Source organism: Hemiscyllium ocellatum, unplaced genomic scaffold, assembly GCF_020745735.1.
Source record: "Hemiscyllium ocellatum isolate sHemOce1 unplaced genomic scaffold, sHemOce1.pat.X.cur. scaffold_967_pat_ctg1, whole genome shotgun sequence".
Lineage (NCBI taxonomy): Eukaryota > Metazoa > Chordata > Chondrichthyes > Orectolobiformes > Hemiscylliidae > Hemiscyllium > Hemiscyllium ocellatum.
The window spans coordinates 33225-48423 of record NW_026869332.1 but is presented as its reverse complement, the minus strand read 5'-3'; the positions used below and the strand labels follow the sequence as shown (position 1 = coordinate 48423).

General features: G+C 46.0%; 1 long non-coding RNA gene across 1 annotated transcript; it reads left to right on the top strand.

Annotated features, from left to right (window-relative positions):
- The first annotated feature begins 1488 nt into the window (after positions 1 to 1488).
- LOC132814917 (uncharacterized) lies at positions 1489 to 14705 on the top strand. Its single transcript, XR_009644595.1, has 3 exons — positions 1489 to 1557; positions 5326 to 5434; positions 14435 to 14705. It is a non-coding gene; the product is annotated as an uncharacterized LOC132814917 (long non-coding RNA).
- Positions 14706 to 15199: the final 494 nt, after the last annotated feature.

Here is a 15199-nt window from a genome sequence, read left to right as displayed (position 1 = left end):
ATTAGGTGCAGTTTCCTCCAATGAAACATTGTCATGGTTAAACCCGTTGCCTGACCAATTCCTTTCCCTTACTGCTGAGCCCCTCCCTCTCACTGAGAACTATACAGCAGAACTACACTCTTCACAATATTGCAGTTCACTCTTCACAATATTGCAGTTGTTTCTGACGCGAAGCTGACCTTCTGATTAGACGTTTACACAATCCCAAACACCAGGAATTCCAATCTCTTAAACGTTGTTTGTCCCCTCCTCACTCCAGCTCCATTGCTACTGAAACCCCTTACCCGTGTCTGTGTTGCCTTAAACGTGATGAATCCGAAACAGAACCCTTGATTCGGTGACTGGCTCAGAATCTGGTTTCAGACTCCCCCCTCAGTATTTACCCTCAGACACATCAGTATTTATTCTGTCAAACCCCTTCAGAATCTGGTGGTGCGGTCTGATTGTAGCTGGTGGAATGGCAGAAGCTGATGTGTTGTATCTGGGTGGAAGGTAAGGACTTGGGGTGGGTGGGGGGAGCTTGCGGGGTGTTCTATCCTTGTTGCAGTTGGAGGTGTGGGTTTCAAAGGCAGAGGTGCAGGAAGTGGAGGAGATACATTGGATGGTATTGACCACATGGGAGGGGAAATTGCAGTCCTTGAAATATTTGGTATTTTGGTATGTTCTGGCTTCACTGGAACACTGCAGTAAGCATGAGACAGAGGTGTTGGCCAGGTGTGTTATAGTGACAGGCAGCTGGAAGCTCGGGGTCTGTTTTGCAGCAGAACGTCGATCATCAGTCGCCATTTCCGCCACCTCCACTGAGATGCTGCCAGACACAGGTTCCTGTCCTCTCCATTAACAGCTATGCACCCTCCCAGCCAGATCGTAATCCACTCCTTTGTCTTTCCAAATGTTCCTGTCTCTCTTTAGGTCCTGTCCCTACCTATTATTTACTCTTTAACCCCTATCTCCTGCAGTATAAAGATCTGCAGGTTAGTTGAATTGGCCAAGCTAAATTTCCCATAATGCTCAGGGATGTGTAAGTGAGGTGCATTAGTCAGGAGGAATATACAGTAATAGGGTAGGGGAATGGGTCTGGGTGGGATACCATTCGGAGGGACGCTGTGGACTTTTGGGCCGAATGGCCTGTTTCCACACTGTCAGGATTCTAATGTTCCCAGCTCCCATCGGTTCTGAGGAAGGGCCACTGGACAGATTCCTGTTCCCAGATGCTGCCAGACCTGCTGAGCTTTCCCAGCACCTCCTGCTTGTTGTTCCTGATTGACACCATCCATCCACCCTCCGGGTTTGATTCAGGCAGGGGGAGGATCCCACCACTGACCTCACAATGGGGTCCAGCTGATTGATGGCAGCTTTCCACCAATAGGAAAAGGTGGTGAGACTGGTGGACCAAGTGGAACCAGCTGGTCATCCAAACAATGGGAGTGAATGAGGGGCGTGGCCAGTGGGATGACACGTCACCAGTAACTCCGCCTGTGCAGTGTCACGTGACTCGGCCGTTGGTGAATGTGGGAGAGGCAAACAGGGAAGGGGAGAGTGGCCTCAGAGACAGAGGTAATGAGTCACTTCAGACTGGGAAGTTTTAATTACACTCTGTACGGGTCGTTAGTCTGAATTAGAAACTCTTAATCCCGCGTTTGCCGCAGATGGGAAAATGGCTGCGGCCCTCAGGCGGTGATAGGTCCTGGGATATGGCCGCCATCTTTATTGGGGGCAAGGTACAGTGAGGGGCATGGACATGTCCCCTTCCTAGGATGGGGGAGGTGGGGGATGTGATTTTAGGAGAGGCATTTACACATCAAGCACAAACCAAGAGAAAGGTATGTCTTTATATTCTGTTTTGTTTTGTCAATTTATTTCATAGGATATTAAATCAGAATAATTGAGGTTGGGATCTCAAAAGTAAGTTTTTACAGTCAATGGAGTCATCAGGATCTGAATATCATTGGCATTTAACTGTGGAAGGAGAAAGGTTTGTCAGTTCTGTTTGTGGGAAAATATCTCCAATATTTTTGTTAAGCAGAAAGATGTACAAATTCGTGGTTGGAACACCCTTTGGGTGTGTGCTCTGTTCTGGGCCATGCAGCTGAGGAAGGAGATATTGGCCTGAGAGGGAGCACAGATTTATCCAAATTACACCTCGTCTCTTTGTAAGAACTCTGATTTAGACCCAGACACCCACTTCATGATGTTAACCTGTAAACTTGATATTTTCAATTACCTGCAAACTTCCCATTAAAACTCCTTTTAGACTCAAATTCCAGTACCCTTTCAGGTGGGATGTTCCAGCTTCTGACAACTGTCTGTTCATTCAGAAACTGCTGAGGTCCATGTTGACTCTGGGGTTACAAAGGGCTGAATTGAGGTGCTGTCCCTGAACACCCATTGAGAAACACTGGAACAGTACAGGAGGCTGAGGGCAGTGTAGGTGTGAGCAGACAGTGACAATAACAGGGCTGCACTGTGAGGGCTGCTTGGCTCAATGAGAGTGTTCTGGAGTTGGGTGTAAACAGAGTGAGGGGAGACGGGGAGAAGGTGAAGCTGAAACTCCGTTTTAGTTCAGGCCGTTCAGAAATTCACATGGTCCCATTGGGAACAGCCAGTTTTTAAGTGATACCTGCGGGGTATTTGTTAACAGTTTTTAATGTATTTTTCCTGAGGGCAGTTGAGAGTTAACCACATTGCTGTGGGTCTGGGGTCACATGTAGGCCAGACCAGGTGAGGATGACAGTTTCCTTCCCGACAGGACATGAGTGAACCAGTTGGGTTTTCTAACAATTGACAATAGTTTCATGGTCATCATTCGCCTTTTCCTTCTAGATTGTATTGGATTCCGATGCTGCCATCAGCCATGTTGGGATTCTATCCCTAATCATCGGAACACTGTACATTTCAATCATCTGGCAGGAATACCATTAAGCCATTGCCTTCCTTTTTTAGCAATGTTTAAATGCAAGTTCCATCATTCTACGTGTACAATGTGAGATAAAATACTGCGGTGTCCATGTGTCGGCCTCTCCAAAAGGTCAATCAACAGAAATTTGTTTGGGGGTGAAATATGTCACTTTTTTGTGGAGGGGGGAGGTGGTTTATTAAACAAAAACGAATCTAAATAAAAATCTTATGCCACGGACATGTAATTTCTGAAGCCGGAGGGGGATTACAGAGACAGGGAGGGTGGTGAAGCCGGAGGGGGATTACAGAGACAGGGAGGGTGGTGAAGCCGGAGGGGGATTACAGAGACAGGGAGGGCGGTGGGGCTGGAGGGGGATTACAGAGACAGGGAGGGCGGTGGGGCCGGAGGGGGATTACAGAGACAGGGAGGGCGGTGAAGCCGGAGGGGGATTACAGAGACAGGGAGGGCGGTGAAGCCGGAGGGGGATTACAGAGACAGGGAGGGCGGTGAAGCCGGAGGGGGATTACAGAGACAGGGAGGGTGGTGGGGCCAGAGGGGGACTGTTGTCCAAACATCACTGTGATGTACATGGACTGCAGCATTTCAGGGAGGCGGTTAACCACCACTTTCTCCAAGACAAGTAAACGGGGCCAAGAAATACTGGTCTGGGCAGCAAAGGCACCCTCCAGTGAATAAAACCAAGCAGTGACCTCTCTGAGCTGACTTGCTGTGAAGTTAAAAACCTCTCTGAAAATGGGGTGGGCAGAGAAGAGAAACAGTGACATTTCACAGCTGCCCTCAGAGAGACCTCACCCTTGGAAGTACTCAGAGCCAGGGATCAGCTCAGTGAGTTTCAGTCTCTTCAAACATCAATCTTAGTCAGTTTTATTTTATTAAATCTACAATCGTGAGTCAGGTGAGGATTTCTTTTTAATGTCTTACGGTCTCTTGATTGAAAGTTTAAGATATAAAACGTAAGCAATAAGTTATTCTCAGGCAGTATTTTTCGAGCAGTAAGACTGTGCCTTTGTCTTGGTCTGTAGGTTGTTAAGGCGGAGAGATGGCCTGTTGTAGAGTGGCCTACTGTTCCTGTCGGATGTGGGAGATTAGGGAGAGTTTCAATGAACCTGATGATTTGTCTGCAAGAAGTGTGATTGCAAATCCTATTGGATCACATGGATTGGTGGAGGAGTGATTAAAGGCAGTGAGGAATTGACAGGAGCCGGGGAGTGTGATAGGCGGCAGTCTCAGGATACTGCAGATACAGTCAGGTAGGTGGGTTACCTCCAGAAAAGCTAGGAGGGGTAGGTAGGTACTGCAGGAGTCTCCTGTGGCTATCCCCATCTCAGACAAGTGTACTGTTTTGGAAAATGTAGGTGGTAATAGACTTTCAGGGGAAAGTAGCACTGACAGCCAAGTTACTGGGACTGAGACTGGCTTCTAACATAATGTGAGGTGTATCCAGTTCCACACGATCGATGGTGATAGGGGACTCTCTCGTCAGGGGCACAGTCTGCCTTTTCTGCAGCTGACAGTGAGAGATCAGAATGGGATGGTGCTGCCCTGGTGCCAGTGTCAAGGATGTCTCTCAGAGGGAGCAGAATATTCTCAAAGGGGAAAATAACCAGTGGGAGGACATTGTACATTGGTACCAATGACATAGGAAGGGGAAAGCATGGGGTCCTGAGGAGCAGGGAGATTTGCTAGTGCCACTCGGGAGGCATTAAACCAGTGAGGGAGTCGGGGTAATCCTAAAGAGATAGTGAGAAAAGAGGTGAGTCTGAGGCTGGTACTGTTCACCAGATCAGACTGTCAAGGCAGGCAAGAGCAAGTCACAGAATGAGGTGCGACGGACCAGTTGCACTGCATTTATTTCAGTGCAAGAGACCTGACAGGTCAGGCAGGTGGGCTCAGGGTATGGTTTTGAACATGTGACTGGGATATTACAGAAATTACAGAGGCAGCACTCAGGGATGGATAGGACTAGCAGCTTAATGTTCCAGGGTATAGATGCTATAGCAAGGGGACAACAGAGCAGGGGGAGAGGTGTTTTTGATTTGAGGTAATATTATGGCTGGGCTTCGGGAGGATATTCCTGGGAGTACATCCAGGCAAGTTATTTGGGTGGTACTGAGAAATAAGAAAGGGATGACCATCTTACTGGGATTGTATTATAGACTTTCTCCCAATAGTCAGCGAGGAATTGAGACACCATTTTACCGGCAGACCTCAGTTATCTGTAAAAATATAGTTGCAATGATAAGGGGTTTTAACTTTACCAACATGGCCTCGGAGTGCTGTAGTGTTAAGGGCTTGGATGGAAAGGTATTTGTTCAGTGTGTACGTGAACATTTCTGATTCAGTTTGTAGGATGTACCTACTAGAGAAGGAACAAAACCTGACCTATTTCCTTTATTCATTCACAGGATGAGGCTGTCACTGGCTCGGCCAGCATTTCTTGCTGCGTTTACCCAGAGGGCAGTTAAGAATCAACCACGTTGCTATAGGTCTGGAGTCCCATGCAGACCAGACCAGGTAAGGATGGCATTTTCCTTCCCTAAAGGTAATGAGTGAACCACATGGGTTTTTTCAACAATTGACAATGGATTCCTTGTCGTAACTAGATTATTCTTTCCAGATATTTATTGAATTCACTTTCCAAAATCTGCCGTGATGGGATTCAAACCCAGGTCCCCAGAACATTATCTGGGTCTGTGGATTAACTGTCTAGTGATAATTTCACTCCATCATCACTGCCTCTTAGGAAATGAGGCAGGGTGAGTGACTGAGTTATCAGTGGGGCAGCACATCAGCGCTAATGACCCCACAGTATTGTGGCTCTGTGGTTAGCGCTGCTTCCTCAGCACCAGAGACCTGGGTTTGATACCAGCCTCAGGCAACTGTCTGTGTTGGAGTTGGCACATTCTCCCCAGTGTTTGTGAGGGTTTCCTTCGGATATTCAAATTTACTCCTACAGTCCAAAGATGTGTAGGTTAGTTGGATGAAACATGTTAAATTTCCCATAGTGTCCAGATGCAGTATATGAGGTTTTGGGATGTGCAGGCAAATCTCTGCCTGATGTGAAAAGATCGTTTTGAGGTCCTGGACAGAGCTCAGTGAGGTGTGGCTGAACGTTTTACATTTCCCGTGGCGGTAAGGGAAGGTCAAAGGTGTGGAGCATGTGTTGGTGGAGGGTGTGGACCTAACAAGGGAGGTGCAGAGGGAATGGTCTCTGTGGAACGCAGATAGCGGTGGGGAGGGAAATATGTCTATGGTGGGGTCTGACTTTAGGTAGCAGAAATAAGAGGTTAATGCGCTGTATCCGGAGATTAGTGGGGTGGAAGATGAAGACCGCAGGGCTGTATTCTTTATTGTGGCTGGAGGTGTGGGGTAAAGGCGGAGGTGCGGGAAGTGGAGGGTATGTGTTGGAGGGCATTGTTGATCAAGTCGGAGGAAAGTTACGGTCCTTGAAGTAGGCCTTTCTGGGATGTCCTGGAATAGAATCCAAAGAGATTAAACGAATATATTACAGACAAAAGATTAACTGGACCAGAGAATAGGACCCCTTAAAGGTCAACAAGGCTGTCTATGGAACCACAGGGGGTGTGAAAGATATGCAAATATTTCACGTCATTTTTACTGGAGAAGTCTATGGAAGCTCGAGAGTTTGGAGAAATAAACAGAGATAACTTGAAAAGTGTCCATGTTACAGAGGAGGTGGGACTGGATGTCTTAAATCGCATCAAGGTGGATAAAGCTCTGGAACCTAATCAGGTGTATCCTGGAACTTCCTGGAAATCTAGGGAAGTGATTGTTGGGCCTCTCCTGTGATATTTGTATCGTTGATTTTGACAGGTGAGGTGCCATTATTTTAAAAAAGGTGGTAAGGAGGGGCCATGGAACAAGAGAACAGTGAACCTGAAGTCAGTGGCAGGCAGGTTGTTCGAATGGACAGGATATCCATCTATTTGGAAAGGTAAGGAATGATCAGGGAGAGTCACTGTGGCTTTGTACATGCACAATTGTGTTTCACTAACTTGAGTGAGTGTTTTGAAGTGACAAAGAAAATTGATTAAGCCAGGCGGTGAATGTTGTTTATATGGACATTCAACATGGTTCCACAAAGCATGGTTAGCAGGGTTAGATCACACTGAATGCAGGGAGAGCAAGCCATTACAAAACTACCTTGAATGGAGGAGACAGACGATGATGATTGAGGGTTGCTTTGCGGACTGGAGGCCTGTGAGCAGCAGTGTGCTGCAGGGATGGATATTGGGCCCTTAAATAAATGACTTGGATGTGAATATATGAGGTATGGTCAGTAGGTTTACAGAAGACACCAAAATTGGAAGTGTAGTGGACAGTGAAGAAGGTTAGTTCAGAATACAACAGGAACTTGATCAGATGGGCCATTGGAGCAAGGAATTGCAGACTGAGTTCAAATTAGATAAATGTGAGCTGTTATATTTTGGAAAGGCAAATCAGGGCAGGACTTATGCACTTAATGGTAAAGTCCTGGGGAACATTGCTGAACAATGGGACCTTGGAGTGCAGGTTCATAGTTCCCTGAAAGTAGAGTCACAGGTAGGCAGGGGAGTGAATGCAGCATTTGGTACGCTCCCCGTTATTGGTCAATGCATTGAATGCAGCTGTTGTGATGTCATATTGTGGCTGGACAGGGCACTGATGAAGGCCCTTCTGGAATTCTGTTTTCAGTTCCAATCTCCCTGTTCTTGGAATAATGTTGAGAAACTTGAAAGGGTACAGAAAACATTTGCAAGGACTTTCCTGGGGTTGGACGATTTGAGCTATTGGGAAAGGCTGAATAGGCTGGGACTATTTTCCCTGGAGATTTGGAGGCTGAGAGGTGATCTTATAAAGTCATGAAGGGCATGGATAAGGTGAGCAGTCAGGGACTTTTTCCCAAGTTCGGTGGCTCCAGAATGAGAGGGTACAGGCTTAAGGTGAGAGGGAAAAGATTTAAAGGGGATTTAAGGGGCATCGTGTTCATGTTGAGGGCATTGCTAGTATGGAATGAGCTGCCAGAGGAAGGGGTGGAGGCGAGTACAATTGCAGCATTTAAAAGGCGTCTGACTGGGTACTTGAAGAGGGAGGTTTTAGAGGGATAAGGGTGAACCGCTGGCAAATGGGACTCCATTAACGCTCTCCGTTAATGGTCAATGCATTGAATACAGAAGCTGGAACGTCATATTGTGGCTGAACAGGACGTTGATTAAGCCACTTCTGGAATTCTGTTTTCAGTTTGAATTTCCCTGTTCTGGGAAGGATGTTGTGAAATTTGAAAAGGTTTGGACAATATTTACAAAAACGTTACCAGGATTGGAGGATTTGGGCTACAGGGAGGGGCTGAATAGGCTGGGGCTGAGAGGTGACTTCATTGAGATTTATAAAATCACGAGGGGCGTGGATAAGGTGAGCAGCTGGCATCCTTTTTCGTCAGGTTAGGTGGGTCCAAAACTAGAGCACATGAGTTTAAGTTGAGAGGGCAAAGATTTAAAAGGGATCGAACTGGCAATATTTTCAAGCTGAGTGTGGTGTGTGTATGGGAGGGGCTACCAGATGAAGTAGTGGGGGCTGAAAAATCACAACATTTAAAAGGCTTCCAATTGGGTACATGAATAGGAAGGGTTTTGATGGATACAGGCCAATAGATGGTAAATGGGAATCCATTAGTTTAGGATTCCTTGTTGGCACAGACGAATTGGACCGGAGGTCTGTTTCTTTGATCTTAGTAAATTAAGATGCATTCCTCTCTTTTGTGCAGAGCTAGCTGAAGCGCAGATAATTATCCTTGGAGCTGAGAAGGTGAAGCAGTGATTTCGACCTGGTGCCGATTTTGTTCCAAGGTCTTGAATTTGCAAAGAGAGAGAGGAATTGTTAACCCTGTCACAATTTTTAGTAACTACGTTCAAGTAATTGGCAAATAATACAAGGTGAAAATGTGAACACTATTTTACTCAATAAGTTCTGAGCATCTGGAACAGTCTGAACGACACAGATTCAACAGGTATTTTGAAACAGACTTGGAATTTTACTTTTTAAGGAAAGATTTGGGGGTAGTTGGGACAGATTTGCACCATCTACAGAAGGAGAGAGGACAGCTCCAATGGGCTGAATAGGCCCCAGCCCCTGTGCTCTGTGATACTGCCCCATTCACTGTGAATGATGAAGCTCATCCCAGGGCAGAGAGAGGGAGGAGCCAACCACTCACCTCTCAATCGGCGCCGGCTTGATTGATGGCAGCTCCAGACCAATGGGAGGAGAGGCTGTGTGGTCCTGCAGCCAATGGGTGTGAATGAGGGGTGTGGCCAGCAAGACACCACCTGTCCATGAGCTGTGCAGGAGCAGTGTCACTGGGTCGGGGTGGGAGAGACAGCAGAGGCTGGGACAGGGGCTGTTGGACCTGAATTACAAACTCCCGCTAAATTAAAACTAAAAGAACTGGGGATGATGTAAATCAGAAACAACAACCAGGAGGTTCTGGAGAACCTCAGCAGGTCTGGCAGCATCTGTGATGAGAAATCAGAGTTAACGTTTCGGATCCGGTGTCCCTTCCACAGAACAGATGTTACTGAGAAAAAAAAAGTCCGTTTATGTGCAGAAGATAGTGTGGGGGGATGGGGGCAAGATAAAAGGAGTAAAGGTGGGGATAGAGTGAGAAGAGCGGTTGGATAAAGGAGTGGATAACGACCTGACTGGGGGAGGCTGATTAGCTGTTAATGGAGACTATTAGTGGCTAACCATAGGTAGTGTGTAATGACAGGCTGTGACATGAGGTGGCTACGACATGAGGTTGTTAACCTGTGGTTAGCCACTAACTGTCTCCATTGTAAGCTGTTGCCCACTTATATCACTGCACGATTGGAGCTGCTGAGGACACAAACCTTTGGAATATCCTCCCTAACCCCCTCTGTCCACCTTAAAGATGTATCAAAAAATCGTTCTCTTTAATCAACGTTTCCATCATTCATGAAGCATTTTAGGAGATTTGTCAATGTGAAAGGCTTCATACAATGCAGGTAGTTGTTGTTAATGTCTGACATCAGGAGAAACAGGGATGAGCCCTCTCTCTCTCTCATACCTGATTAACAGCAGCAAAAGCAGGAAGCACTGAGCATGCTCCAGCCCACAATGGGCCTCGGATTATTGATGTCAGCGCAGGACCAATAAGAGTCGGGGGAACGAGACTGGAGGACCAGGATGTGCCAGTTGGTCCTTCAACCAATCGGAGTGAATGAGGGGTGGGACAATACTCAACCACATGATAAGCTTCACAGAGCATGCAGGAAGCAATGCATTCAGGATGGTTGTCATCAGAGGATTCAAACCCTCTTTCCACCCCCCCTTCCCTTCACAGTGGACGCAATGTCGGACTCATTGATTTGGTTCTTAGTCTGCAGACAGGAGCTAGGAAACTGAATTCAATGAGAGGAGAGCCAGTGTCAGAACTGGGTGTGGAGGAAAGGAGTGGGGAGATTATTTGGATTTCGGTCACAAAAGAGAGAAATTGTGAGACTGAGATTTAAAGCTTCGGGGGAACGAGGAAAATACAGTTTAACACTATAATTGTCTTATGAATTTCCATTCTGAATTAACAGTGGTAACTTGTTTTCTCGCTTGTAGAGTACTGAAAGGGTGGATTTGAACATCATGTTCAGATCTGATAGTTACTTGATCCGGGCCGATCTGAATATCATTGGCCTTTTCATGTGGAAGGAAAGGTGTGTATTCTGTCCGTGGGTGAATATTTCAAATCTGTGTGGCTGGGAAAAAATTACTGAGACACAGCCAAGTCCATGTCAGCATGGTGATTGGGGAGAGAGATTTCATTTGGTTTTGAAATTCTGAAAAATCATGGCACATTTCCCAGGAATAATTAAGCCACAGCTTGGCTTTGTAAAAGGACAAGTCTTTAATTAACCATAAAACCAGAAAGACACAAGGATACCTGCACCTTGGGAAATATTATGAAAACGGGATTGTTGTAAAGGATTTCATTCTCGATCATGAATTGTAATCCATTGGCGTTGTCACATCGGTTCCAGCGCCATGGGGAAACACTGGAAATGTGATGAATGCAATGTAGGATTCAGTTATTAAACTGTAAGACATGCAGAAAATTTACAACGATGTTGTCAGGGCTCAAGGTTCTGAGCTATAGGGAGAGGTTGGGCAAGTGAGGATTTTATGTTTAGAACAGAGGAAACTGAGGGGGTTCTTTTCTAGAAGTGTATTAGACCATGAGAGGCATGGAAAACGTGAATGCACTCAGTCTTTTTCGCAGTGACTCCAGGATTGGAGGGCATCAGTTTAAGGTTAAAGGAGAAAGAATAAAAGTGAAGCTGAGGGGCAACTGTTTTGCACAGAGGGTGGTATGTATATGGACTGAGCTGCCAGTGGAAGTGGTTGAGGTGGGTACACTCACAACATGTAAAAGACATTTGGACAAATACATGGATAGCAAAGGGTCAGAAGCAGATGGGCCAAGTGCAGGGAAATGGGGTCAGTGTGGATGGACATTCTGGTCAGTTTGGGCCAAAGGGCCTGTCTCTGCTGTAGGGCTCTGACTCCAAGTCTTTTTAATATTTCTCCCGCTATTTCTGGTAGCACATTGGGAAATATTCCATTAGGGCAATGTCTACTTTTAGCTCCATTAGCTTGCCCCTCTAACTCTTTCGTGATAATGGTTGTTTCTAGGTCCTCACCTTCCTCACTCCCCTTATCAATTACTGGCATGTTCTTCGTATCCTGCACTGTGAAGACTGACTGCTGTGTACTCATATTCCTAAACCCTGCTGGATAGCAATAACTAGGTACAGAACTCTGAGAGGTCTTCTTTGAGCATTTATTGATGAAACATGGCAGTTACATGGATAGCATACATGCAAAACGCATTTAGGCAGTATCGGGTAACTCCCCACCTGTCCGATGTACAGCTCCCATTCTTATACCTTTGTGGTTTGGGACTTTGAATAGAGACTGTCTCTCAGTGTTATCTCCATGGCAACGGCAATTAGAAAGTCTAGTTCAGTTCAGCAGTTTGTGGTTAAACCACATCCCTCCCACCGCGCTCCCAAGGCTCCCTCAAGTATCTGACAGATGCTTCAGTTTCAGTGGGGCTGTCTATCAGGATTCTGATGTGGAGGAGCTGGTGTTGGAGCGGGGTGTGCAAAGTTATAAATCACACAACAGGTTATAATCCAACAAATTTATTTGGACGAACAAGCTTTTGGAGTGTGCAGTGAATTTTAACTTGATCAGGATTATCTCTATGGTAACAGTTAAGTGCTTTAACAATTACAGAGGCCATATGTTCCTCGCACAATAGGTTCCCCTCTAGCAGTGTAAGATGTTATTCTGGCCCTGGGGATAGCTACTCATCATTTTTCTCCCCCAATCCCATCTAGCTTTCTGTCGAACTTTGACGTTTTTTTCTGATATCCTAATTTTTCCTTGGTCTTTGCCAATTTGTATGCCTTCTATTTCAATTTGATAGACTCCCTTATTTCCGGAGCCACACATGGCAGATTACTCCCTTTCCTACATTCCTTCCTTTTCCCTTTTGCTGAGCTCTTCGAAAAATTACCTTGATATTCCTCCACTGTCCATCAACTGTCCCAGTATAAAGTCTTTGCTGCCCGTCTACATTAACCAAATCCTGCCTCATCCTGTTGTAGTCTCCTTTGTTTAAGCACAGGATTGGATTTAATCTTCCCGCTTTCCATCTGTATTCTAAATTTATCCATAATTATCACAAGTCCTTTATCAGATTACAAGGTGAGGTGATGTTTCCTGGGTGTTTTGGGTTTTCGTTATCAGTGACCTTAACTTTTGTAGTAAAGTACAGGATAGATATTCACAGCAGAGTATTCTGGACGGTGTGAATGTCCTCACAGTCTAAAACCATAAATCACTGTCGCCCCTTAGTTTAAAATTGCAAAATCATTATCTCCCACATGCTTCCTCACTATCTAAGTTTGGAACACTAATCCACCTGACTATCCTGCTTTTTCCAAAAATCTCCTTTGGTGAAGGTGGTGAGTTTTGGATTCAGCTTTCCAGTTATTACCGTAAGAAGATGAGCACTGGGCACAGGAGAGGCAATGCAGCCCTTCGAACCAGCCCCACCATTTAATACGGTGATGATTGAGCTCACCTCGGTCTCAGCTGGATTTTCCCACCTGCTCTTTCTCACCCTTAAACTCATTGCAAATTCAACATCTGTATCCCTTCAGTAAATTTGCTCATTGCCCTGGCATCCACTGCATTTAGAAAAGCGAAATCCACAGATTCACAACATATCGAGATCGGTACATTCTTCTTCCTGAGAATAGAATAGAGTCTCTATAGTGCAGAAATAGGGTATTCACCCATCGAGTCCACACCCTATGATGAACATCCCATTCCGACCCTCCCATTCCCTGTAACCCTGCATTTCCCGTTGTTAATTGCCTAATCGGCTCATACATGGACCCTGTTGGTAATTGGCATAACCAATCCACCTAACCTGCACATCTTTGAACTGCAGGAGGAAACCAGGACACCAAACAAAACCATGCAGACATGGGGAGAGTGTGTAAACTCTACACAGTTTCCTAAAACTGGAATCAAACCCAGGTCCCAGAGGCTGTGAGGCAATGCTGGCCACTGAGCCACATCTGCTTAAAATCTGCTGCCCCTTATTAACCTCCCCACCCCGCAATTGGCTGAATATATATTCCTTACCTCAGAAATCGGGTTGTCTAAGCGGATGTCTCAGTACAACCCAATGACAGCCCACATGTCCTGTGTGTCTGAATGGATATCCTATACACAACACCCTCCAGCCCACACTTTCTTTCATTTTCCAGAGACAGGTCTCCAGAGGCTTCATTGGGATGACAATTCCTGAGGCAGGGACCACACGTGTGTGGGGAAACTCGGCACTGTACATGTAAAGAATGTGGGTGGGTTTTAGAGCAAGTGCTTTGGCGTAACTAGTGTAAAGCTTTTCACACTGATTGGTGGAGGGACTAATCTGCGTATAGTATTGATCTGTTGGGGGGGGGGTCAAAGTGTCACCACACCCACATGGGACCAAGTTCCATCCCCAATTCCTCATAACACTGGGAAAAGACCAATGGGAAACAAGGAAGGATCTGACCCATTCTCCCAGACTGAAGGTTCCTCTTCTGTCCAGGATCTGCCAGCTCCCTTTCTGTTTCCTTTTGTTTCATTCTGCTGTTACATTATTGACTTGCAGCAACTGAAGGGAAAGGAAGTGAACCCAGAAAGGGTGCAGAGTCTAACCAGGGACGGGAAGTGGTGGCATGGATCTGTTTATCAGTAACTCCATGACAATGGGGAGGGTGTACATTAGGGGGTAGCAGAGTCAGAATGGTGGGAGAGAGTAAGTGGGCTGGAGGGTTACAGCTTTGCGGTGGGGAGGGGGGGGAGGCAGAAGGGGAAAATATTCCAGAGAAACTAAAATTGTCTGTTCTGAATTTTCTAATCTGTATATATTCCTTTATACAGGGTGAGGATTTGCAGACTGAAATCTCAAAATCATGTGCCAATCATGATTAAGTTAAACAGAATTTGACAAACCAAACATGGGGAATCACTCGGCCAAACTCCTGCAACACTCTCCCACACAGCATTGTCGGTCTCTCTGCGCCAAATGGACTGTGAATGGTTCAAGACAACAGCTCACTACCATCTTCTCAAGGGTAACTAGAGATTGGGAATAAATGCTGGCTGAGCCAGTGATGCCCATATCCTGGAAATGGTTCCTATCTCTAGTTGCTGAACCCCAGTTGATGTTACTGCAGGATGATGAGGGATGCTGAGTGCATCCTCCAGGAGGCAGCACCATCACATTACCCCTGCCTACACCCACACAGTAACACCGCCACGTCACTGGAACAAAAGGCAGTGAAGCCAAAGGAGGACTTAGATATAGTTCTTCGAGGTAAAGTCATGAAAGTGGATTGGAACACAGCAGGAACAGGAGACTGAGCTGGATGGTCAGCTGTTTCCCATTGAATGGTGGAGCAGGATTGAAAGGCCGAATGGCCTCCTCCTGCTGCTATCTCCCAGGTATGTATCCAGCCATGGAGCCTAGGGAGGAAGGAGTGGGCAGGACAGGGATTGTCCAGGAGATTACACCTCTACCTCAGGTTTCAGTGAGGGACGGTTTGACATTTGGCTTTACATCACAAAAAAACAAATTTGCAAACCTTGTGTTAAATTTTATTCCACAATAAATAAAAGTAAAATAATTGAAACTATCTGAATATA